Source organism: Triturus cristatus, chromosome 3_2 (genome assembly GCF_964204655.1).
Source record: "Triturus cristatus chromosome 3_2, aTriCri1.1, whole genome shotgun sequence".
In the NCBI taxonomy this organism is placed as follows: domain Eukaryota; kingdom Metazoa; phylum Chordata; class Amphibia; order Caudata; family Salamandridae; genus Triturus; species Triturus cristatus.
This window is the reverse complement of record NC_140584.1, coordinates 1,044,476,666-1,044,504,397: the sequence shown is the minus strand read 5'-3', so window position 1 is coordinate 1,044,504,397 and position 27,732 is coordinate 1,044,476,666. Positions and strand designations below refer to the sequence as shown.

Genomic DNA, 27,732 nt, shown 5'->3' with positions numbered 1-27,732 from the left:
TTATCACCATGTTGTTAGACAGCCAGTATAGAGCCTTAGACAACAGAGAAGGAGTAGACTCTTCCTGACCTGGAGACAATATGGGGACGTTGGCTAACACAAGTACCAGAGGATAAGCCTCAACAATGAGCTCAGCCGAACCCTTTGCTGTGTTCACAGCCATAGATTCACCTTGAGGGACAGCATCCCCTGAAACGGCCACCCCTGTGGCTAGCTGTGGAACCACCGGCTGGCTAGGCAAAGCAGTCACTGCTCCTCCATCATCCGGACTACCTGTACCCTTTTTAGTCTCCACTCTAGTTACAATTTCGTCAGGTAGACTCCCTACTTTAACTAAAGTTTTGTCCAAGAATTCCCCCAGCCTGTTCACTTCTGCAGTTAACTGTTCTATCCTGCCAACCAGGGGTTTAACGATGCCACCAATTTTCGAGTCAATCATACCCAACAGCTTCTTAAACTGAGCGTTGGGTAGGGCCATACAAATATCATCAGTCGACCCCTCTTCCTCAACCCCAGCTGCTTTATTAGGTGGGGAAGCCGGCTTTTTCCGACTTGAGCGTAGGCCTCCACGAGAAGGCTGACCCTTTCCTACTCTTCTTGTCATACGTGGAACAACCACTGGGGCTTTTTCCCCTATTGTATACAATTCAGTCTCCTCCTCACTATTACTTGCCACAGCAGCACAACTAGGCTGGGTCAAGTTGATGTTTTCAGCAGATTCAGATAGTATCACATTATTACTGCTACTAGCTAAATCAGGTAAATCAGCTGAGGGGAAATCCATCAATGCAAGTTCCGGGGATACATCCAACCCCAGAGAGGCTCTCCTCTCGGTGTTGATTTTAGCTACTACCTGCACCAGATAGTTATCCATAGTATTTATGGCCGTAGGAAGCTTTGGATTAGACATAGTGCACCACAATACACTATGGACACGATTACCCATAGAATTACAAAGTGATCTGCAAAGAGAGAGAAAAAAAAAAAAAACAAGCCTTAACAATAGCAACGCCAAAACAGTATATACAGTCACGTAGCCAAACACAATAGGAGGGGCAACCAACGATAATAACGTTTTACCAAAATAGATGGGCAGCGTAAATAGCCCAGTCCAGTCTCTGCCAGTCGCGGACTGTCGCAGACTGTCCCGCCCTTGTCCCGGGCTTCTCCCGGCGCGCTCCCGCGCAGCGTCAGCAGCAGTTCCAGATAAAGGAAATAGGTGGTTGGAGGCGGGGCAAACAGGGAGAGCGTCCAGGTGCAGGTGATACCAAACGCAGGGACTCCTGGGAAATGGAGTCCCAGCCCTGGCGCTCACAGCCCTGCTGCTCTAGTCTGATGTAGCCTCAGTCCCAACAAGGTAGGCGATGCGGGACCCGCGCAGCGGGTACCGCAAGGATCAGTGGTATGGCAGGCAGGCTGTAGAAGTCAAGAAAACGGCAAGAGAACGGCAGCCAGCACGAGCTCTCCACAGCGTCTCCTCACTCGATAGATGGTCCAATAGTGGTGAGAGGAGAATCCAATCTTGAGGCCCACCTTGTGAAGTCCTCTGCGGTATGCAAAAACCGTCAATGGATTAGTTAATAATGGACATACGAGTTAATCTGTCCAGTCCTTATTTTAGCACGTAGTCGGGCGCCACCCGCTTCGGGAAACCTCCTGCCGGTAGAAGTAACGATTTAATCTGTTTTGTACCACTAATGAGCTAGCAATAAATGCTGATAAAACAAGATTCATGGCTATTTATCCCTACTAACAATTCTGAGGAATAGTTAGTTTAGGGGGATTTAATCTGGAGAGAGTCTGATTTCGATTACTTGGGTATCCTTCTGTGCAGTATGAGTTCATGGTATAGCCAGGTTGTCAAGAGTGGGTACCTTCTTAACCGTAGGGCTGCCACCACATTGAATTTTCCTAAAAATACATCTTTTCACCCAATGTCTCTAATACTGGAAATCTGGAGAGTCGAGGCTGTGGTTGCGGCTACCTACGGCTCTTAATCACAGGCCAAAGCAAGGTCAAATCACTGGGAATTGCTGTAAATAAGTTTCTGAGGGCCGGGCATACCTCAAGAGTGGAGTTAAATGTTCACCAAACTGATGCCATTTCAAGGTTAAAACCAATCTTATACTGGTTGAGACTATGGCTAGTCCAGGAGCTGGAATGCTTTAGCAATTGTCTCCCTCCCGCAATAGTGATGCAGGAAAATTATGGTATGGTAGGGCCACACAACGACTAACGGAAAATGTAGATAAATGGGTTAAGCTTCCACTCTCCCTAATGGGGAGAATATCAATTATGAAAATGGTGATTCTACCACGGTTCTTCTTTTTATTCCAAAACATACCTATTCTCCTGCCAAAGCATATATTTAAAGACTGGCGCACACCGCTGATTAGACTTGTCTGGGCCGGTAAACAGCCTTGCATATGGTGGGATTCACTTACCCTGCCCTATGAGTTGGGGGGGTTGGGAGCTCCTGACTTAGAAAAGTATTATAAAGCTGCGAATAGTGTATTCGCCCACTACCGGATACGTGGCCCTCAGGATACACCTTTTTTAGGTTGAGCCTGAGCCAGCGCGCATGCGCTGCTCTGCTCTGCATCTTGCAAGCACTCTAAACTACTCCGTGTGGGACTGACTCCTCCCACACATAGGATTGGCTTTTGCGTGCGTCTTTCACTAATAAAAGAACGTAAATGGCTAAAGGCGGGTGCATGTCCCACCTTCTTTTTTTAACGTTTACTCCCACAGCGTTTTGCTCTCAGGAGCGAGCAGCAGCGCGCAGGGTGGCAGCCGCATTTCTCGTGGGTCAGGTTACACACAACGCACCGTGATTTCGCTTTTGCTTATTTTATGGGTGTGTTCAATGAGCACAGCATGTTTATCTTGATAACCATGCTTGATGTTTGCTTTTCGTATCTCTGAACGGACCCTTGTTTAAAGATGTCTCCATAATTTGGATTTCATCAGCATGCCGTTTTTGTTTATTCCTTCAGAGCATTTTGCACCGAGTTTTGGACTGCATTGTGAAACCGCTATGCATTGCATTTGCCTACTGTCTCCTTTCTTGTGTTTGAAAAGCTTTATTCAAGAAAATGTTAATACAGAGATATCAGCAGAGGCATAAGAAATAAGCCAATAGAAGTTAAATAACATTAAGCAAGCTGATATCATTAAAAAAACGAGCAAAAGCATTTTTATACAGATTTTAAGGAAAAACGGGAGAAAGGGAAGGGAAAGGAGGGAGATAAAGAAATAAAAAGGGGGAAAAAGGGGAAATGGTGAACAATGTATTATGAAAATACAAAATTATGCTTTAAAGAGTAAGTGCTGTAGGTAAAACAATAATCAAAATACAACACAGAAGAACAATTAGAAAAATAAATAAGTCCTGTACTTTAATATAGGAGAAAAAGATGTAATTTCCTCAAGGCGGATCAAAATTTTCCGAAGTGATAATTGATACATTTTTCCGAACCATCCGGTCTAAGTATGAGGTAAGAGGTAACCAGAAGAGATCCCTATTGTGTGTAGGATTGCAGGAGGAAGCAAAAGCGGTATCGAGCCTGTGAAAGTGACATAGAGAATTCCACCAACAACGTATGGAGAGCTTTGTGAGGGACTTCCAGTTAGAGGAGATGTGCTGAAAGGCTAAGGAAGCATAAGATCAAAAAGACCACGTGAGTGTAGAGGAAGATCTAAAGAATCAGATAAACTGCCAAGAAAAAGGGTAGAGATAGAATACTGAGGTGAGGGTGTGAAAATACGAGAGATGTATAGCCAAACAATATTCCAGAATTGAGAAACAGAAGGACATAAGAATAAAAGATGAGAGGTTAGCGTTAGGGGCAGAACATGACCAACAATTAGACTCAGTAGAGGAAGAAAGACGGGCTAGAGAAAGTGGAGAGAGATATAGCCTGTGATACAGGTAGAATAGAGATTGAGTGAGGGAAGCAGAACGGGAAATTTTCAAAGATCTGGACCAAAGTTTATCCCATAGGGCAACGGGCCAAACACAACCCAAGTCCGCCTCCCAAGAGAGTTCCAATTTAGATTTAAGGCGATCTGGATTAGGAGAAGAAAATAATTTATAAATAAGAGAAGCTTTGGGGAGGGCAGAAAGAATTTTAAGAAGAGGAGCTTGGGAAACAGAAGAAGGGGAAGAAGGAAGAGAGTAGAAAAGATCAAGAATAAGTGTCATCAGCGTAACAAACTTTTTCAAAAAGGAACGAGGACAGTGAAAGGACATCTGAAATTGGGGAAAGGAACAAGGAGACGTTCCGTCAAAAAATTGGTTCACCCATATGATGCCCTTAGACCTCCAAGCTTTCCAGAAGATGGCTCTATTATTTATAAGGATAAGTGAATTATACCAGACCGAGAAACCCAGAAAAGACTCACGAGTAATAGGTGTAGGATTAAAAAGAGGCTTTAAAAGAGAAGAGGTATGTTTAAATAAAGGAAATGACGTGTGCGGAGCCTTGGCAGAGAAGTGTATGATCTCTCCGAAAGAAAAGGGCAACAACAATGTTTGTTCGATGTGAAGCCAAAGAGGAGCGAGAGGAGAAGGAATGGACGCAAGCCATCTGGACGCCTGACGAAGAGAAAAAGATTTATGATAGAGACGAAAGTCTGGGAAATTGACACCACCATTGGATTTGGATTTACGAAGCCGTGCTAAAGAGATTCTAGATCTCTTTTTGTTCCAAAGAAATCTTGACAAACAAGAATCAATACGTTTAAAATAAATTGCGGGGATATGAACGGGTAACATGGAGACAATGTAAATTAAAATGGGAGCGATCATCATCTTGATTGAGTCCATTCGTCCCCACCCAGAGAGAAGGAGGGGGTTCCAGGAGAAAAATAATTGTTCAATACGAGACAAAACCGCAGACATGTTTAGGGTAATTGAAGAGGAAATAGAGTTGGAAAACCATAGTCCTAAGTATTTAATTTTGGAGCTATTCCAAGCAAATCCAGTAGAGGAGAAGACAGAAGGGGTGCAACATTTGGTAAGAGGAAGAATTTCAGTTTTATCCGAATTGATTTTATAACCCGAGACCTGTGAGAAAGAATCGAACTCAGACAGTAGAGGGGGAATAGAAGTTTCTGGAGCAGAAATGAATAGAAGAATATCATCCGCATACGCAGAGAGTTCCAATTGATTATCGCCATAAGGAAAACCTAAAATGGAATCATTGTTACGGATAGAAGACAAAAAGGGTTCAAGGGCAAGAACAAAAAGTAAAGGAGATAAGGGGCAACCTTGACGAACACCCCGCGGAAGAGGAAAATATGAGGAAACTTGACCGTTGACCAGAACCGAAGCTTTAGGGGAGGAATACAACAGAGAAATAAGAGAGATGAAATGAGGACCAAAACCATGCCAACGCAATGAAGCAAATAGGAAAGACCAATCAACTCTATCAAAGGCTTTCTCCGCGTCAACAGAAATAGCCGCTAGGGGAATAGAAAGAGTTGAAACCTTATTTAAAACATTAAGGAAGAGGCGAGAATTATCAGAGGTAAGCCGGCCTTTAACAAAACCACATTGCTCCTTACCAATGAGGTGGGGCATTAGGGGGTCTAAGCGTAAAGCCAGTACTTTAGCAAACAACTTATAGTCCACATTTACTAAAGAGATCGGGCGATAGTTCTTGCAGAATTTGGGATCGAGACCGTCCTTAGGAATGAGACAAATGGTGGCTTCTTGAAATGTACCCTCGGCCTTACCCAGCAAATAAAACGATTGAAAGAGAGAAAGGAGTTTGGGAAGTAAAAGGTCAGAAAAGTGTAAATAGAATTCAACTGAAAAACCATCAGGACCTGGGGTTTTACCTTTGGTGAGAGTACTCAAAGCCGCAGAGAGCTCATGTAAAGAGAGATCAACTTCCAGGTCTGGGAAATTAAGATGAGAAGTTGAGGGTTTAGGAAGTTTGTCAAAATAAGCTTGGATAAGATAGGGAGGGGGAGAAGATTCCGGCGTGTAAAGAGTACGATAAAATAACTGAAACTGGTCAAGAATATCCTGAGCTTTATGTAGCAAAATGTTGTCAGAAGAGTAAATAGAATCAATAAAAGAGCGCTCCTTGCAAGACTTAAGATAATTAGCTAGGAGCTTCCCTGCCCGATTGCGTCCGCCATAGTAACGAGCACTACTACGAAGAAGCATCGATGAAGCATTATCAGTAGTAGTTTTATTGAATTCGAGCTTGGCACGAATAAGATCCGGAGGGATGGAATTATTAGGGGAAGAGTAGAACTTATGCTCCAAAGATTTAATATGGGCTAATATAGTTTTCTGCTTTTGAAGAAAACGTTTCTTCTTCTTGGAGACAAAGTCAATAACAAACCTGCGAGCTGTGGCTTTAAAAGAGTCCCAGAGAAGATGGGGGGAGATGTTAGAAACATCATTTAACAGGAAGAAATCAGTAACTAAAGATCGAAAAGAAGAGGAGAAAAAAGGATCAGTAAGAAGAGAATTGTTAAATCGCCAACGAGAAGGCTTGGGATGCGGAGGAAGGAAATCAAGATCCGTTACAATAGGGGCATGGTCCGAGATGAGTATAGGTTCAATAGAAGAAGATAGCAGGTTTTGCAATAAGGAGAGAGAAAGAAAAATATAATCAAGACGAGAAAAAGATGAATGAGGAGGAGAGAAGAAGGAATAGTCAAGGGTGTCAGAGTGTGAGAGTCTCCAAGAGTCAGTGAGATGTGCTTGAGAAATAGTATCTGGAAATTGTTTGTGAGGTATGAACCGAACCGTTGACTTACGGTCAAGAAAAGGGTCCACAATCTGGTTACAGTCACCACCTAGAATAAAGAGGTCATCTTTATATTGAATACATTTGTTCGTAATTGAAGGCCAGAAAAGTAAATCGAGTTGTGTAGGGCCATAAACATTAAACACAGTCAGAGGAATAGAATTAATTGATAACTTAGCTAATATCCACCTACCATCAGAATCGGTTTCTTGTAATAAAACCTTACATTTCAACCTTTCATGACACAAAATAACAACACCATTCTTCTTATTGGTAGAAGGAGAAAATAAAACCTTACCCACCCATCCGCGCTTTAACTTGAGAGATTCAGCCTCAGAGAGGTGAGTCTCTTGTAAGAGAACTATGTCCGGGTTATATGAAGCAAGGTGGGAAAGAATCCTCTGACATTTAATGGGATTGATAAAACCTTTTACATTCCAGGAGATTACTCTGAATTTAAACACTGGTTAACATTAACAGAAACAATACCTACAGCAACAGATAAAAAGAAAGAAGACATCAAAAAGTTAAAGAGAATAGAAGCAAGACAAAAAGGCTGAATTAAAATGAAGGAAAAGGAAAATAAAGAATGCAAAACTGAAACAAAACCAATAAAAAGATAGGATAATGATATAAACAGAGGAAAAGTGAAAGTAAATAATAAGTGAAGCGGAGGCAAAAGGAAAAGAGGGGGAAGGTAAAAAGAGAAAAGTACAAGAAGAGACAGTACAAATCCAAAAAGGACGACTGAAAATAACATACCTGAAGGGGACATGAAGAGGATATCGGGGCAATGGAGAGACGCAACAAGAATGACCTCCCGGAACCAGGTGACCAGACCGCACCAGGACGGAAGATGAAGAGAACGAACCATAAAAGGGAAGAGGACGAACCATAAAAGGGAAGAGGGGAACACACCAAACGATCTGGATAAAGAGAATAAATATAAGAAACGTTTATAATAAAGAGAAGCACACAGAGATGTGCGCAAGAATGGAAACGCAGACCATCAAACAGTTAAAAGCGATAGTAAGATCGGGATAGAAGAGGGACTTTAAGAGAGAGAAAACCAGCAGAAGTAGAGACAGACAATGAGGAGCATCATAATAGAACTCGTAAGAATTAATCAAAAGGCGACACAACAATATAATAAACAAAGGCAATGAAAAAACATTATCTGGGAAAATCTGCAAGAAAAAGGAGAGTTAAACATTCAACCACAATCAGAAGTAGAAGTATCCATGCCAGCATGGGACTGAATGTGAATAAAGTTTTTAAGTTCAGCAGGATCTTGAAAAGTCCAAGTTTGGTTCTGAGGGGTAACTTTGAAGGTGCAGGGGTGAAATAAGCCGTATCTGGCACCAAGAGAGCGTAGAGGGGCGCGAAGGTTCAAAAATTCTTTCCTTCTTGCTGCGGTAGCATTAGAAACGTCTTGAGTAAGAAAAACCCTCTGGCCCAACCAGGAAACTTGGCGCTTGGATCTAGCCGCAGAGAGGACTAGAAGTAGATCCGTGAATTTCAGAAAAAGAATGATGACTCCTCGAGGCTTAGCTGAGGTTGATGAGCGAGGACCAAGCCTGTGAGCTCTTTGGATACTGAGAGAGGTGGTAGCGGGCATATCCAAAAGTTTCAAGAGAAAGGAGAAAAACAAGATGGGGTCATCACCTTCCAAAGACTCAGGCAGACCATAGATGCGCAGGTTATTCCTCCTATTTCTATTTTCTAAATCCTCAGTATGTTGCTGGAGGGCAAGAACGGATTTCTCTAGTGAGGAAATACGTTGAGAATTAACTTGGATCTCTGAAACCTGCTGCTCCACGGAAGACACCGTTTTCCATAGTTGACCATTTTACTTCAAAGAGCTGCATTTTATTATTGGTCTCCTCAACAAACGGACGTAAAGCACGTATCTCCTCCAGAAGTAGCTCCATAGAGATAGGAGATGACGATTTATCCGGAGGGGGAGAGTCTTGTTTCAAGCGTTTAGATGACGTGGTGGGAGGAGAAGACTTATTTGAAATTGGTTGTGACGAGAAGGGACGGTTGGGGGCTGCTGCCGCCATTTGATCTGTGGTAGAAGAAGAGTCAGCTGTTGAAGAGAGGAAGATGGTGTTGTAGAAGAACTCTTCGAGGGCACAAAAACGAACTTCGGGTTGCGCAATTTGCCCATAGGTATTGAGGCGACTAGAAAACACGATAGAAATGAAGTAATTAGGCAGAATAAAAGTTCTTCTTGGTCTCAGCAGGCGCGCACTGTGCTCCAATCGAAGAACTGCCAGACAATTCGATGAGGATGCGCAGAAATCACCACAAGCACCAAAAAATCTGCTCTGGCGCAGTCGAGCACAGGATTTAGGTGGACCTCTTACCCGATATCAAAGACACGCCCCTGGTGATGTGCCTCAAAAGCCAGCTGAGTTATTTGTTATCTTCCAGAGAATTTTCAATTGTACTGCGCCTCAATAAAAGTCGAAATATTATTATTACTATACACTTCTTAATGGTCTCTAGTCAAGTCCATACAGAGCGGCCAGGTATGCTGTACTTGCTGCTATCGCGGTCGTCACAAAGACTCCTTCAAAGGAGCCGAGTCAAGTACAACTCATGGCGCCCAATAACATATACCTCTGATACAGCTACCAGAAACAGTTCAGACAAGTTAGGTGGTGACACAACATTGCCCAATAACAGGTTTAGCTCCATGTAAGGCTTGTCTGCAGAATGATATACATTATGTGTTGCCTCAGCGGAATTGCGCAGATGTTATAGCGAAAAAGCATCAGCTGCAGAGACTGTCTCTTTACGACATTATTCAATAATCCATCCTGGTTCACCTCTTAAAATCACTAAATTAGTTGGGGAAGACTCAGAGGAGCATTAATGAGCCACAGTGGAAGGAATCCGTATGTGCGCGCTGGCATCCTGCGAGCGTCACGGAGCACACAAAATGGCGGACGCACTGAGGCGTTTACAAAACGCGACGTAAGTGAGGTATTTTAGACAAATAAAAGTTCTTTCAGACCTCACCAGGTGCACAACATACTCCGGTTTTAGAAAATGCCAGAGAATTCAGTAGAGAAGCACAGAAACCTCCGTAATTCGTGAAGGTCCGCCCCGGCGCAGCGGAGCTCCGGACTCAGGCGGATCATATTAGTCGGCGTCCAAGCCACGCCCCCTACTGTCTCCTTTCTAATTGTACAATAACTTTTGTTTGAGTTGGAATCCGTACTTGTGACTATCAGCGTGTTGCTTTACATTTACCATCAAAAGCATACTTTAGACAGGATTTTTAAACAACCCTGCACTCCATCTAGCTGCTGTCTCCTTTCCAATCTCAAAAAGGCACCAGTTATTGGCTTTTTGTCAATGGATGTGTGTAGCTTTTACTCTAATTTTCGTTTTCACAATCCACTTCCAGAGTATCTTCCGGTCAACTGTTTTCTTTCCCTACCGTAACACATTTTGGGTTTGATGACTTTCCTGCTTGTTTTGTGAAGTGTGATCCATAACACCGCTTGGCTGTTTTACTTTGCAGCTTGTGTTTCAAACCTGCCACCCCATTCAAATCGCATAAAGCACCTATACATAGCTCTGTGTCTCTTTTGTCAATCGCTATTTAAAATTATTACTTTCATGCTTCTTTTCCAATTTGAGCTCTGTAATTTAAACAGAATGCTTCGTATTACAAATATAGATAAGAAGGAAAAAACAGGCAGCGTTTCACATGCCCAAACAAGACCCATATGTTGTGTACAAGAGAGAGCGGTAGCAATCTTTATAGCTATTAGTCTGCTTTCAGTTCTTAACCAGAGACTACTCGGCTCTCCTCCGTTACCCCTCACTCCTTGTCGCACCATTTTCACTGCCAATTCAACAAGCATTTACAATGCAATAGGTCTCGCACTGACATTATTTTGAGCTATTGACATTGTAAATCACATTGTTTTTTGGTTTTCTTTTTCTTTTGTAAAACATAAATAAAATGATTGTAACTTAATATGGCAATTGCAACAAAAAATTTTTTTATATGCGAAACCTATTGCATTTACACTAATGTACTCACAGTGCTTTGTCTGCCATAAACCCGGTGTATCTCTTTTCTTGGGAGGTGAAATAGCTCAGCGGGTTACTGCGTCTGCTGCAGCAGTCTAGCTGTCCGCAGTTGTAAATCTAGGCCTCGGATGACCCGCTTTCAGGTACAGGCTGGCAGAAGTGACTTGGTTAAATATGATGTATCAGAAATGCTAGGTAAAATGCTCTGCATTTGCCAAGGCAGTTCACCAAAGAATGGTGTCTGAAAACGTGCAGGAGAGAAGGACACAGTATCCCAGTGAATTATGGACCCAGTGCTGGCCTAAATGCATACCGGGTGGTGGGGTGAAAAGACCCGCGCTGGCTCCCCCGGCATGCCATGGCCTCCAGAGAGCCTCTTGTTCCGTGCAGACCAGTTGCTGATTCCAGTTTTCCCCACACAGTTAGAGTATCTGTCCTGGTAGCGTTTTTTCCCGGTTTTACCTTGGACACATGTGAGTAACAGTAAAGCCATCCTTAAGATTGTGTTTGCTGCATTTGTACATTCCGCAAAAAGTCAATATAGTTAGTGCCGCTAATTCTGGATAAAACGACAATACACTCTAGGGATGACTAGTTGCTTGACGTTTGAAGCCAATCTGACATGAAGACCATCAAAATCATTGTTGTCCATTGGTTTAAGGACTCTTCTAATTCTGGGGGCTAACCATGTCTGCTGCCACTAGACCGGACAGAAAACTGGAAGTCCAAGGAGAGAACAGTTTCTTGGAGACAAGAGGCGACCGAATATGGCAGGGGTCACATTTTTATTACGTTTAAGAAAATTACTCGTATACAAAATAAAACGGAAGATGGAAAAAGAAATAGATAACATATAGGAGTGAGTTTAATCTAATTTAAGAAGTAGAAAGACTTATTTTGATGAAAGTCGCCGTTTATTTCACCATGTGGTAAAATCTTACCAGCTTGTTTTACCGAATTATGCTTTCTGCATTGATTTAAATAGGACAGATTAAAGGATATATGTTGTTTTACGTAAGTACGTTTAACATCTATCAGTATCCCGACACAGGCCCCGGGGCTGGGGGCGGAGCACCTCACAGCTGCTGCCAGTTAAACACTCCCTGGCACGAGCAGTGCACGTCAACGAGGCCCCGCTTAATGCACGGCAATTCGGCTCCCTCCTCACCCCTTCCTCTCTTGCTCAATATTTTACTCTTTCTCTCTGGGTTTCTCGTAAAGCCATCCTGATGGTGCCTATGCCCCCCCTCTGCTGTGTCACTTGTGGGGTTTCCACTAAACCCCTGCACTGTCCTGATAATAAAGTCTTGGAGGATAGCACCTACTCACTGCATGCCATTCCACAGCGCTGTTAAGAATTATTATTATTGTTATATTTTGCGCTGACTAACAACAAAGGGTTTGGCTCTAATCAGTAAGGCTAAGCCTAATATCAAATACCAATATATCATTTGAGAACAAATCAAATGGGTACAAGAAAATTACTCAATGTAGCCCAAATCCATTTTTATCAAAATTACTTCTTATTCAATTACATAAAAAGATTCACATTTATCATTCGTTAAAATGTGATTATCTTATTTACAAAACATACGCAAAACACCACTTAACAAATATTTGGACCCTAAACGCATTGGATGAATTCGGGTCTGTAACACATATCCTCAATGGCAAAATCAATATATAAAACTGATACACATGACCAGGACAAAACATATAAAATATAACATGAAACAAACTGACTTTTGTTGAAAATAGGGTATATTTTGATTAGGACCCTTTTTGAAGAACAACACAGTGAAACAAAAAACAGTGTACATTTTTCAAAACCAGAATTTCTGCACTGTGGCCAACACTGCACTGAATTTTCATAGATTGTTTATCAGGCAGAAAACCATTCCTTTAATCACACTGGTTTGAAAAAATAAGGTCGACGCGTTTCGAACCCCACGTTTACTGGCTGGGGGTTCTCTTCAGGACCGAACACAGAAAAGAAGAAGAAGAGTATTTTTTACTCAGAATGACCTAACTGCCTTTTTACAACTGTCGTGAGGCAGCAAACTGGATTATACTATTAATCAAAAAGGAATTAAATTCGAAAAAGACAAAAAGAACTTCTCCCTGGAAAACACCTATCCGTATTTACAAGCAGATTTTTATTCCCACCTAGAAACACATAGATTCCTCCTGGATTATCAAGGGAGATCATGGAATAAGTTGATCTCCTTTTCAGACACCTCCTCGTCTTTGGGTGGGGAAAAAGAGAATAACGAAGGACGGTTTAATACTAATCGACGGGGCAATTACCAACAACAGCAAGGGATGCCTTTTTTAGGCAGAGGTCAACAAAAGCCAAGAGGGAAAAACAGGTATACCAACCAACCTTGGGAGATGCAAACCAGGCGACATTACAAAAATTAACACCTTTGCCTATTTACAATCTATCAAACCGACTCTTAACAGAGGCAGAAGAAAGTGTTTTGCAAAAAGGCTTATCCTTCGTCCCTACAAAAAACACGGATTTTGTTAAGATGAAGTCAGAAGTCATAGAATTCTGTAGAATGATTCGCTTAAAGACATTTTTCTGAGAATCCAATATCTACCAATACAGAAGTTACAGGACTTAGAAACAAGCCCACATTTTGACCCCCAGCCAACAAAATACCAAATAAAGTAATTACCTTTGAAAGAACGGTACTTTCAGCTAGAACGCATATGGAAAAGAAGAGGAAGTTTGTTAAACAGAATATTTCCAAATCACAAAAGGCAATCATGGATCTAAAAGATGACTCATCAATAGTCATAAAACATGCAGATAAAGAGGACTCGATTGTGATATGGAGTACCCCTGACTACACTGCAGAAGTGATGAGACAATTGGAAAACCAAGAATGCTACCACAAAATTAATAAAGATCCAACGACGGAGTTACAAGGAGAATATCTTGAAAGAAGGATATGATCAAGGGATTTTGGGAAAGAAGGATTTCGTATACCTAAACCATAAACATCCTAGGATTCCGGTTCTATACGTCCTTCCCAAGATACATAAAAAGGAAACTCAACCTCCAGGCAGGCCAATGGTGTTGGGATGCGATTCCTTAATGGAGCCCATCTCAAAGTATGTGGATACATTTTTTTAAACCATTCTTGAAAGATGTCCTGTCTTATCTTCGTGATACGACTGATTTTATCAACAAGGTTGAATCTATGAATTTTGAAACAGGAAGCAATATCTTAGTCACGCTTGATGTAGTTTCACTCTACACTCAGATGCCACAGGAGGAGGGGCTCTCTGCCATTGAAAGTTTTCTCAATGAGAGAGGTAAACCAGAAAGAGTTCCTACAGATTTCATTTTGCGACTGGCTAACTTCGCATTAAGAAAGAACTATTTCAAGTTAGGGACTGATTTCTACTTTCAAATTAAAGGAGTAGCAATGGGCTGTCCATTCGCTCCAGAGCTGGCAGTACTTTACATGGCTAAATTTGAAGAGAAGTATATCTATAATAGCAACCCATTTTTCCAATTCATTTCAAGTTGAGTACGCTATATAGATGATATATTTTTGGTATGGACTGGAAATGAAGAACAGTTGGTTCAATTTCATGGATGGCTAAATGCAAGGTCAGCAGACATTAAATTCAGTTTGAATTTTGCTATGCAAAGGATGATTTTTTTTAGATGTGGAGGTGTATGCCTCAGAAAATAGGCTGGTAACAACCCTTTTCAAAAAGCCAACGGATAGAAATAAAGCACTCCATTTTACTAGCAATCATCCACGCAGTCTGCGTGAAAACTTACCTTATGGTCAATTTTTAAGGATTAAGAACAATTGCTCTTTCAAAGATGAGTATATCCACCATGCCAAAAATTTACTTGAAAGACTATTGGATCCAAAAGAACTTCTCAAAAATGCCATGAAAAGAGCATGGTGGACACCACGCAAATCATTACTACAGAAAATAGAGAAACAGCCGACAGAGTGGTTTGTGTGACAACTTTTTGCCCCAATTCCAACTTGTTGAAAAGAACTATAAATCAGAATTGGCATTTGATCAAAAATCTTGATCCGACATTTGAGACATACACTTTGTTCACTTTGAAGAAAGAAAAAAGTATTTTGAATCAAATAGTACGGGCGTCACTCCTGAAAATTACATTTTAAAAAACACGCTGCGTCACCATATGGGTTTACCTGCCATTAAAGGACACCAAGTGTGGCACTTGTGTATGTTGCGACAAAACTATTGAAGGCTCCCTTTTTTCTCATAAGAACATAAATTGGAAACATGAGACTTACACTAATTGTAAAACAAAAAATGTGATTTAAGGCATTTTATGCCCTTGTCCAAATCTATACATTGGAAAAACTAACCAGGAGGTCCGTCACAGGATCGCTCAACATAAATCAAGAATTCGAAAAAATGTTCAGTCAGCCCCATTGGTAAATCATTGGATAATCAACAACCATCTGTAAAAAGACCTTACGTGGACAGTAATTTCAAAAGTGGAACAGGATCCTCGAGGAGGAGACTTAGACCGTAAACTTATAGTCAAGTTCAGCACGGCTGTAGATGGCCTTAACGAATTGTCAGAAATCTACAGGCTATAAGAACAAAATTGAAAATGAAAACCGGCTTCTACCAAAATGCATTTTAATTTATATCCTAGGCAGCCATTAAGTTGCAAAGTAAATTGTGCAATTCACTTGAATCGTCAACAAACAACATCAAGCCAACTGCTTATTTGGGCGCCATACTACTAATTGTTTTGCTGTGAATCCATAACATTGGGGAAATTCGTTAAGTTAAATTGTGAGATTTCGAGCTTCCCATTAAGAACTAAAGTTCCCAGAAATCAATTTAAGAAGCAATCACGCGTGTCAAGACGCCCCATTCATCCGGAAATCCAAAGACAAAAACCAGAAGAGATTAGCCGCAACAATCACGATCGCGATGGACTCCGGTCTTCAAAAGAGGGAGGCTGTGCGGCTTGCCAAATTCGCAGAAAAAGGTATGTTAACGCGCCGCATAAACATCTTCCTGAGTCACCCGAGCCCAGGCTCACGGCTAAATAGAGCAATAGAACGCAGACAATAGCATTATTCTAGATGGCTTAATTGTCGGTTCCATCGGATTACATGTCATGTTATTGCACAAATCTGCTCGCGCGTTCAGCTAATACGTTTGTCAAGAATTATAGAAGCCGTCAGATTCTAACGCCAAGTATTGTTTTTTCAAACAGATTCCATTTAAATTGAAGATAACGTCCCAGGTTCCCAAAATGTCATCATAAGGTACGTGCAAACTCGTATAGATCACAACGGAAAAACTACAAGCGGTGTATCATTCTAATAAGGGCATGTGTCTTCAATTTATAGATTTGCTACTCTACACATCACTGACCTCCAAAACAGATAGGACTGACATCTGGACATGAAGTAAGTTGCTATTATCAGGTTATAAACGAGACAAACAAACTTAGACTGTGTTCTTGTTGTTTTTTTTTCCTTTATGTCGGTCTTCCAAATTAGAACTGGGATTAGAACGTTGAACTGATTCTCAAGTGAGATCGGCTGATCTCTACTATTAGGTAAGCATAAAAGCGCCTTTGAAACTGACTCCAAGGGGGGGCTCATAGTTTGCTGCCTCACGACAGTTGTAAAAAGACAGTTAGGTCATTTTGAGTAAAAAATCCTCTTTTTCTTCTTTTCAGTGTTCGGTCCTGAAGAGAACCCCCAGCCAGTAAACGTGGGCTCCGAAACACGTCAACCTTATTTGTTCAAACAAGTGTGATTAAAGGAATGGTTTTCTGCCTGATTAACAAACTAGCAAAGTTAGGCACAGTGCAGAAATTCTGGTTTTGAAAAATGTATACTGTTTGTTTGCTTCACTGTGTTGTTCTTCAAAAAGGGTCTAAATCAAAAGATACCCTATTTTGTTTGTTTCATGTTATATGTTTTGTCACGGCCATGTGTATGAGTTTTACATATTGATTTTGCATTTGAGGATATGTGTTACAGACCCGAATTCATCCAATGCGTTTAGGGTCCACATTTTTTTTAAGTGGTGTTTTGCATATGTTTTGTAAATAAGAATCACATTTTAACGAATGATAAATGTGAATCTTTTCATGTGATTGAATAAAAAGTAATTTTGATAAAAATGGATTTGGGTTACATTGAGTAAATTTCTTGTACCCATTTGATTTGTTCTCAAATGATATATCAGTATTGGTACGTTTTTTGGTATTTGATATTTTGCATTGGAGCGCTTTATATGATCACCAATTACGTTACACAAGGACACATTCATCTTTGGTAGGTTCAGGGAGATTAAGTGATTTACCCAGAATCAAGGGATGTGAAGGCGATGCGGAGACTCGAACCTGGTTGCCCAGCTTCAAAGTCGGCAGCTCTGGCCGTTAACCCACACCCTGTAACTAGCACCCTATTTTATGATACTCCATAACGATGTAGCAACCTAGTCGGCAGGTCAGCAGCCAAAGAGCCAAGAAGCAGCCAATAGGTGTTATGTTGGTGTTAGGAGTAGCACACGAGCACAATGATCCTGAAATAACCTAGTTGCCCCGTAGTAATGCTGGAAGCGGAAAGGCAGGGTGCACACACGTCTACGGCGGACAGAGGCGCCCAACCTATTGAGCTGCTTTACAGTTTTGTCCCTGAGCAGCAGAAGCCCTTTTAAGTCTGTAAACACGCTGTGAGTGGGCACTCGTGACTCGACTGACACCTCTCTCTACCCCGTTTTGCCTCTCTAACTAGCTGGTCCAGTAGTTTAGGAGAGAGGGGGCTGGAGTCCTGGAGCTAGCCCTGGGCAGGTGAGCACACTGTGGCCGAGTAAGTAATCGACAAAGAGGGTGCCGGGCGGGAGCCACGTGCGAGTGATCTCTCCCACGGAGTTTACAACGGCTTAAGGTGGGGGCCCATTGCGGAAGTAGGTTTTCAAGCTTTCTGGAACTAATTAGGTTGAGGGTGTGCATTGATTTAGGCTGCTGTCAGAGAGCTGTTATAGGATAGACCGGATGTTGGCATTAAAACAAAAATATAACAAGCTGTCGTCCTTGCAAAAGCTGAAAGAAAACAAGCACGCACTGCAAATTAATTAAATAATCAAGCATGCGAGTGAAAAAAGCTGGAAAAACAAGACTTGGGAAACATGATCCTCACTACACGCCCCTATAGATAAGAAATTGCTTCACGACAGCCGTGAAGCAGACAACCCACTCCGGATGGGCCGGACGAAAAGGAGAAAGGGCGGTAACCAAGAAGCAGCATTTTCCATGGGAAGTCAGCATTTAGCAAAAGCTGACGCGACCCAATTAAAATGATGGGCGGGACTTCAAGTCCCCTACTAAAATCTGCTAATCCACAATATGTCTCGCAGAGCGAGCAGTGCATGCGCGCTGCAACGCTAGGAGAGACCTAAAAAGGTGTCCGCGCTTACTAAACAGCTAGCATGCCGGCAGCCTGTCGCTTCTTGACTAATTATTATTATTTTTTGCAGTTATATATTGCGCAAACTCGACCCAAAGGTATTAGAGCGCTTTACATGAGTACCAGTTACAGGGCACATTATCTTTTGGTAGGCAATGCCCACAGTGCATCTCTGCTTCTTCTGTAAAAGGGGTCAGAGATGCTTTCTGGACAAAAGAGTGGAGAAAGGTATTAACATCCACTAGTAGTGGTGGTCGATCCGACTTCTTGCTGTGCGACAAATGTGAAACAAGGTTTGAAACCTATTTGGATGAGATCGACCCGCCAGATCTTTGTTTATAAAATTCAGGCTGGGTACTCTGCCACTTACATCTTTTACCTGTAAACAGAGGTCTCTTCCAGAGAGTAGGGCAGCTTGTCTGGCTTGTGGAGCAGTTTCAGGAGACAGATACCCACCTGCTCTTCTTCTGTCCAGCATACACCAGACGACAGAGCTGGATAGTACCCCTGTGTAGACTTCTTGGAATACGGCTCCATGAACAAGCTCTGCGCATCTGCAGGTCGGACACTGGGTCTTGTGTGTTTTTTTCTATAACCAAATTCTTAGAAGCACTCGGGCGTCTTCATGCCAGGATACTCACACAGATGTCAGAAGCCAAACACAGAGTATAGAAATAGACTATATTTATTTGATTAATATCACAATGTGCTTTCTATTCTGTGTTGCTTTTATGGTCCTCGACCAAATTAAAGTATTTAAACCGAAACAGACTCAGGCTAGATTTATAGCCCATCTAATCAGCCAATAGCATACTCCACTAGCCATGCCGAGAGTTTACCAATGCCTTCGGGTGAGCATAGCACACCTTTTTGAGGCTTGTGCTCACTGGTATAAGCTTTGCTTAGTATATCTGTTTAGCACTTTCTCATTTTCCTTTTTTCATTTTACTTACTCAGTATGCCTAGGATGTCTTGTCAACTTAGTACATTTGGTTCTTTCTTTCTGTAGTATTATGAACTGTCATTACTTAAGCAACTTTTTTATATTCTTTTAAGTGCACTTTTATGGTTATGAATAACCAAAATAAAGTCCACAAACTTTAAACTGAAGATCGTGACCAACATGTTTCCGGACCCAACCACTATATGGCGCAATAGATGTGAAACACAAAGGGATAGTATTAATTTGTTTGAAATGACAACATGATTAAGAGTACCACATCTTGAAGAAGAAACTGATTTCGAATGGGAGTGTCAACAAAAAGTTCTGATAACTGTTGTGTTAACCATCTGTGGCCAGAGTCTTATGATATCCATAGCATATTCATACTGCAAAGACAAGATACTTCCAACTAAACAAATGTAAGATTTGTCTGTATAACATTTTATTGAAAAATATGTTTGCCTGACTTCATAAGACCATACCACCCTCATCGGCATGATCCAGAGAGGTGTGTCTCAGTGCTGTTAGCTATCAGTTCCCAGATACATGGCCATTCCAAGAAGCCTGAGTGTTACTCCCACGCCATGAGCTCTCACATATACCTTGATTTCAAAGTTTGTGATAATTTGTTATCTACTCTCTATAAAAACGTTCATTACAAAGGGTGCAATTATGATCTAAAGGAACCATCAGCTCATGTTTGTAGTTATTCCGATCTACCTCTACAACTCAGCCTTAATGGACAAAGTCACCCAAGAGCAACTAAGATACATCTAACAGCATCCACATTCTCTTCTTCCAAAACCCAGCAAATCTGCAGTATTATCCCAGGGTATTGCCTCACTAACCCTTACACTGGAACACTGCAGGACCTGTAAGCAGACCCTCACAAAACCTAAGCTCACATTCCAACCGCAGAGCCATTTCCTTGGCTCATATTCCTAAAGGAAAGTGGTTGAGGTACTCCCAGAGAACCAATGGTAGCTCTTCAAGCAAACCTAGTGACCCTCCATGGGCTGCCTCCACAAGTACTGACTTCTCTTTCTCCTTTCCCAGAGCAAGATACACCTAGAGATGATGACAGCTCTGTGACTCTCCCAAAACAAGGCTACGCCGCTTCATGGACCACTTCCACAAGTAGTGACTTCTCATGAGTCTTTGCTAGAGTGTATCACACCTACAGATGACTTCTCTGTAACTCATCCAAACAAGTCTAGGACACTTCATGGTCTACTACCACAAGTAATGACTCCTCTTATGTTGTTGCCACTGTGACTGATACTCATGGTGTATCTCACCCTCACAAGTGCTGACAGTTTTGTGGCTCACATAGAACAATGAGCAGATTTTTGCTACTCAGATTCCATGTTTTCCATGTATGTATCACTCAAACTGATTCCCCATAATGATAGGTCTGTGACTCCCTCATCAAACCAGGCAATGTTACACACTAAAGTTATTACATAAAAACACAACAGCAGATATGTCAAAATAATTTATTTTTGTGGAACTGGAATGAGCCGAAGTCTTGGCACCGGCACTTTCTAAACAACCCACATGATACAGAGATTCAATATATTAGTAAATAAATAGATTTTTACAACATTTTACCAAACTGAAATGCCCCCCTCTCAAAAAACATATATACATATATATATATATATATATATATATATATATATATACATATATATATATATATATATAAAATACAGACTTTCTGCAATATAAAACATTTTTCATTATTTTTGAACTTTTTTCTAAAAAGGTACCACCTACGTGATATAAAAAATATAAAATTAACATTTTCACTGTGGAACCAACAGAGAGGGGTTCAGGAGGCAAAAAGGAGAGCTCTGCCATGACGTGTTCAGACATTGATGGAGGGAAGGCTGAGGTTGGTGATAAAGGTTATGAGGACTGCTGGGGTATCAGTAGCAGAAAGGCACAGTGAAGGCTATGAATGGTGCGAGTGATGGAGGTGAGGCCCTACAGTGGAACAGTTAAAAGACAAGTGCAAGGGTTGGCAGATGTCACCTGCAGCCAACAAAGGCATTCTAAGGCATTTGTATTTCTTTGGTCTTAAACATGGATAGAGGACCTGATCTACCTTATGGTTAGGGAGTCTTAAAACAGTAAGGCACTGACTGATGTGAAAAACTCTGCATTTGATCCTGAACTTGGGAAGCAGCTTTAAATATGGAGAGTAAATTACTCTTGCTTAGGATGCAATCTGGGAGAGGGCAGCCAATATTTAACTAAGTTGGACTGTCAGAGCATTTTCAGGGTATGCATACACAGCAGCTTCTGTACCCGGTTAGTATTGGTATTTGTACTGAAAACACATTGGTGAAGTAGCTGCTCCCTGCAATCTGCACACTAGGACAACACTGGATGTTCATATTACTTCTAAGTGAAAAGGAATACATTCACAATGGCTACAAACATTCAATATGTACAGCTACCCCTCGACTGCATAGGTGTTAAATAACTGCACAGATATTTACTCAGGTTACACACATTGTATGGAATAGGCATGATATACCTGCACAGTTATTCCCCAGGTTACACTGATTGTACAGCATACATATTCAATAACTGAAAAGCTATCCCTCATTTTGAATAGACTGTGAGGTAAAGGCACAAGATACATGCACAGCAGGGCATGAGATTACACATTTGAGAACTGCACAGCTAAACTTCAGGTGACACAAACTAAATAGAAGAGAGGCTAGATAACTGCACAGCTATCGTCCAGGTTATTATTATTCACACTTCTTAAGCGCATGACTACCCTAAGGCATCCCAGCGCTAGCAGTAGAAAGAACAGGTGCAGAGAAGTGACTACCAGTTGAAGTTCTGGAATAGCCAGGTTTTGAGACACTTTCGAAAGGTGAAGTGGGATGCCTCTGAGTGCAGATGCAGGGGAAGGGTGTTCCACAGCTTAGCTGTATTGTATGAAAAGGAATGACCCCTGCTTCGCATCCTTTGGATTTTAGGGATGGTGGCTAGATTAAGGTTTACAGAGCTGAGGAGTTTCCTCGGACGATATGCGGTGATAAGGAACTGGTTAATGTGAGGGTCTTTACCCATGAGGGTCTTGTAGGCAATACATAAGGCTTTAAATTTAATCCTCTCCTCTATGGGCAGCCAGTGAATGGTCTTTAAACTGGGCATGGCTGACTGCATTCAGGGCAAACCTGACAGTAGTCGGAAGCTTCCTGAAGGTGCTTCTAGATACAGTGAGTTGCCGTAGTCCAAATGCGAGAGGACTAAGGCCTGGACCATAGTTCTCCTTGCCCCCATGGGAAGAAGGGGAGGACTTTTCGCGGCATTTTAAGGATGCCGTGGCAGACTCGTGACACTTCCACTGCTTGCTGGTTGAATTTAAGTGACTTATCAAGCCACATGCTCAAGCTTTTTATTTTGGACTTTGGTTGTGGAGAACGTACAAGAATCCACCATGTTACATAAACGGTATGGGCTTTAGACAACTGCACAGATATCCTTCATCTAACAAAGACTGAAAAGGCATAAGACATCTGCACATTTACCATCAGGGCACAAAAATGTTACAGACTTTATATAACTGCAGCGCTATCACGTAGGGCACATGTAGGTACGGATATGCCGCTGCTTAGAGAATGTGTAAAGACATTAGTCTACATTTTATGGTGCAAACTATACAGTATATACAATACAGTGCTCTGTCATACCGCTTGCAACACAGATCTGAAAGACTTGCCCTGTAGACCAGACAGCTATCCTGGATACAGCTCACAGCAGAGCTACAGCTAAAAATACACCCAAAGAGGTGAACTTGCAAGTATAGATTTCCCTGATCTTGAAGGCTTAGCCTACAGACATCAAAGTTTGTTTGGTGTTGCTTTGATTGACAACGAAGACTGACCGATGTTTCAGCTTAGCCACCACTCACGCCATGCAATATGTGCTATGAATGACAGCTCCAGAAGAGGTGCCACCTCAATCTTGTTTGGCGGGAGAACAACAAAGATAACGGTTTTGTAGGCTTCAACAGTACACGCTATAGATCATTATTTGAAAATCTTAAGAGGTCAGTGATGTTATTCCCGTTACTAGAGTTCTATACAACCTCTGTCCAAAGACATGGCTAGCGTGCACTGCTTGAAGTCTACAAAAACCATTGTATTTGTTGTTCTCTGGCCAAACAAGAAGGAGGTGGCATCTCTTCTGAGAAGGTTATTCATAGCACATATTACATGGCGCTAGTGATGGCTAAGCTGAAACATCAGCCAGTCTTTGTCATCACTCAAAGCAGCACCTAACCAAATTTGCTGTCTGTAGGCTAAGCCTTCAAGATGTAATATGTCCTATGGATGACAGCTCCAGAAGAGATGCCACTTCATTCTTGTTTGGCAAGAGAACAACAAAGACAATGGTTTTTGTAGGCTTCAAGCAATGCATGCTTGCCATGCCCATTGGACAGAGGTTGTATAGAACTGAGATAACGTCATACAGTGTTTTCTAAAGTGGCCGAAATGGGAATAACATCACTGACCTCTTGAGATTTACAAACAATCATCGTCCGCATCTGGCAACCTGCCAAGAAGTGCAGTGGAGAGGTGATTCTGCCACATCTGTGATCCCATACATTAAGCCATACCACTAAGGAAAGGCTCTTACAAATCATATATTGTTGACATCTGGCAGGCTGAAGAGACCAATGCCACTGGCTGAGCAGAGTCCATTAATGTTCCCTCAAGCTCAACAGAGGGGCACACTATTGTTGCCTTGCTCACAGCAGTGGGACAACATTATTTTCTTCAACAGTGTCGAACCCTAATGCGTTGATGTGCAATACCTAGACAGGTATGCTTTAGAGCAGTAGAATTTATTTTGGTGATGTTTTAATCTTTATTTTGCAGTGGGTGTTTTCTCAATGAAGCACCAACACTCAGTGCAGTGTGGCACCATCTTTACGCAGTTCCTTCCTCCTGGCAGTGCTGGCTCTTGCTGGAGAATGGAACACAACTGCACGCCTTCAGTAATAACTCTTTTGGTCCTCATAACAAATGGAATACACACTTCTATTTCTAGTCTGAGCCACATGGGTTAGAAACAATGCAACTGAAGATAAGGCATATTCAAAACTCTGGACAGGGCCAAAACGTGAGCGAGAGTAAGGCTGGATGGAAGGTAGCAGAATGTGGTATTGGGTTGAGCTCTTGTTGTAATACCAACAAAACAGACTTTCTTTGAGGGGAAAAATTGTAATGGATCTCGTATTTGCCTCCATTGTAAATAAATATTTGAAACAGAACTCCACTATAAAATAGGGCACATTATGTAGTCGGTTAAGTGCAATTGAATAGGTCAAGAGGAAGTGAAGTCCAATGAAATCAAGGAACCCTGAGGCAGAGAAATCCAGTGCGATGTAGTTGTCGGCAGTCAAGTGAAAACCAGTATGAACAGGAATCAGTAAACAGTGATATGTCCAGTGTACCACAAAGCCTAAGAAAGGCAAACGTTCTGGGTCCCATGAAGTGAAGGTGAGGCGAGCAAAGTTGTGTCCAGTGGTAATTCTAGCAGCTCCGAATGTCAAGAAGATGAATAGCGAATACTGGTTAAGAGCTTTCGCTGTGCATTATCCTTAAGGTCAACACTTTAAGTATGGTATCTAGGATGCTGCTGTAAAGAAACAAACAAATATAAGTAAAGCTTATACAGTAGAAATATAAATACAGTTTTTATGATGCCAAAATATAGATTTCAGATCAAAGATTAAGTGGTGAAAATGTAATTTACTATGTGCATTCAGGCGTTCATGGTGTGGCACTAAAATTGCAAAAGTTCAACACAGTTGGTGTTGTAGACTATACAATCTTGTACTGGCTGGAAAAAACGCCACACAATGTACAACTTCTCTAGGTGGACCACCATCCCCTATTCTGAAAATAAGGAGAATGCAACCAATTAAAGAGAAAAGAAACCAAGTAAAGGGAAAAGAAACAAGATAAACACTGAAAAACTGTTATTTCTACATTTATGGTGTCGTCTTGGCTACAAGTACTATGTAAAACTTAAATAATGCCTTTAATTCATTTGAGTATTGAACTCTCGACTTATAAGTGTGTAAAATCGTGAACTTAAACACTCTTGTACTGTGTGGCTATGGTTCCAGAAGACCCATACACTCGTGAGTTTCAAGGAGAAAACAGTGGCCGTCAGTTCAAAATAGTGCAGGATTTTTATTGGTAATGCGATTACCCTGGACTTTCCCTCCCATCTTTCCATTTTCCCTTTAGGTTTTTTACAACATGTTTGTAATGTTTTACAAATTAAAAGAACCAATAAATAAAGTTTATAAAAAAAAAAAAAGTGCAGGATGTGTAAATTTGCATCAACAGTTACTGTGAGGATGACAAATACACGACAAGTCTCCTGGCGGTGGGCTTACAGACCTCATACTATGAATGCTAAGAATGTTTTCAAGTTAATGTAAGATGCGGTGGCTTTGTGAGCTGCAGTGGTATGGGAACAAAAACATTTAAATTTGAGCAGTAAAAAACTTGAGGTAATCTATAGCACTGATGTTTACAAACCTAAGGCCAGAGGACATAAATGACATATGATAAGAACAAGGGTCAATATCACATCTAGGGAGGCTGATCCCTGCTTGGCCACAACCTTTACACATTGCCCTCTGTGAAGTTATCACTTCCATTATTTTTTTCGGAATTTACCCTCAGCTAGTGACTTGTGTACTATCAATATGTACTTGCATTATAAAGAAACAGTGTCTATGTGTGTATATATATATATATATATATATATATATAAATATATATATATATATTCACTTAAAAAACCATAGGTTTCACACATGTTATAGTTAGGTGGATATTTCACTCGTAAAAAAACAATGAAATTCCCCCGTTATAGTTAGTTGAGATAACTATAACTCGCGCGCCCGCAATCCTCTGCTCATGACGTCACATATTACATCACTCATGACATGGTCAGTGGCATCACTCATGACATCACCGATGACATCATCCTTGTGATAGAGTGGCGGTCGCGCGAGTTATAGTTATCTCAACTAACTATAACGGGGGAATTTCATTGGTTTTTTACGAGTGAAATATCCACCTAACTATAACATGTGTGAAACCTATAGTTTTTTTAAGTGAATTTGCAAGGTTTTTTAAATGCTAATTCCTAACTATAACGTGTGTGAAACCTATGGTTTTTTCAGTGAATTTGTACAGTTTTTTAAATGCTAAGTTATGTATGTATTATAATTTTTTTTATATATTTATTTTTCAATAAACTACGTATTAACATTTTTTTAATGGTTTTTCACCGTGCGCGCACATCCTCGATTTAATTTTTTTTTTTTAAATGGTTTTTTCTGCCTTCGGGGTCCTTCAGGGACCCCATGACCAAGGCTAGGGGGTCAGGATCTCTCTACCCTGCCCCCTTTTCACGTTCGCCACCTTCCTTTTCCACTCTCGCACTGAAAACAAACAAAATGGCGGCCGACACTTCCTGATTTCGACCGATTCAAATGTTGACTGACATGTAACAACCAATCAGAATTACGCTCGCACACGTTAGGGTGCGCGCAACGTGCGCGCACGGTGCGCGGCTATAGATATGTATGTGCTTTTAACTGCAATTTTCTCAGGAACTACTGAACAGATTGACTCCATATATGCAAAAGGCACATCCCTGACCTGAGGACTACCTCTCTGCCAAATTTCAAGTAATTCTGTTCAGCCGTTCGGGCTGTACCTTCGACTAAAGTTCCTATGGCAAAATGCATGGGGAAAACGCGTTTTGGGATCCCCCTTTTTTCTCGGCCCCCGCTTGACGAATCCCCCGAAACTTTCAGGGTAGGAGCTGAGCAGAGCGCCCCATTAGTTTTGAAAATTTCACGAAGATTCGTCAACCGGCGCCAAAGTTATTCAAAATAGAATTTTGAGATTTCCTATGGAAACACGGTCCTAACTATAACTATCTACTGGCGGCCGCCAGTAGATAATATATATCTATCTATATATATATATATATATATGCACCCACATGCACACACCCACACACATGGAGCCCGATACTATGGTTTTAACATAATTCTATGACTAGGGGGACTATGATAAGGCTGCCACGTGTGTCAGTGAGTGCATGGCCTATTGGGATGGATGAATGTGAATGAATGAATGGGATATATCTGTATGGGTGACTAAGAGCCTGTGTTGTATGTACTTGTGGCACAGAAAATTCCTTTTGCCATATGTGACACCGCTACATGTACTACAGAACCATACAACCACTTTTGGGGGAAAATGGGAGAATTTCAAAGTACAGAAAAATTTTCTGCAAAAATGTTCCTAATAAGGAACATTTTTCTGCACTTGATGGAACGTTTTTATTGCACTTTCTACCATTTTTTTTTAAAGGGCTGTATTTTTCAGTAATAAATATGGCAGCATGTCTACCAGCCACTGGGAGCAGGATGCCTGCTGTGTGT

The 27,732-nt window shown here is 41.4% G+C and overlaps 1 protein-coding gene across 1 annotated transcript in view; it reads right to left on the bottom strand.

Annotated features, from left to right (window-relative positions):
- Positions 1–24,123: 24,123 nt before the first annotated feature.
- Positions 24,124–27,732, bottom strand: part of RNF43 (ring finger protein 43) — a 385,455-nt gene continuing 381,846 nt past the window's right edge. The window contains exon 10 of the mRNA XM_085649734.1: positions 24,124–24,887. The gene's annotated coding sequence lies outside the window, so the exon portion shown is untranslated. The remainder of the gene's footprint in view (positions 24,888–27,732) is intronic.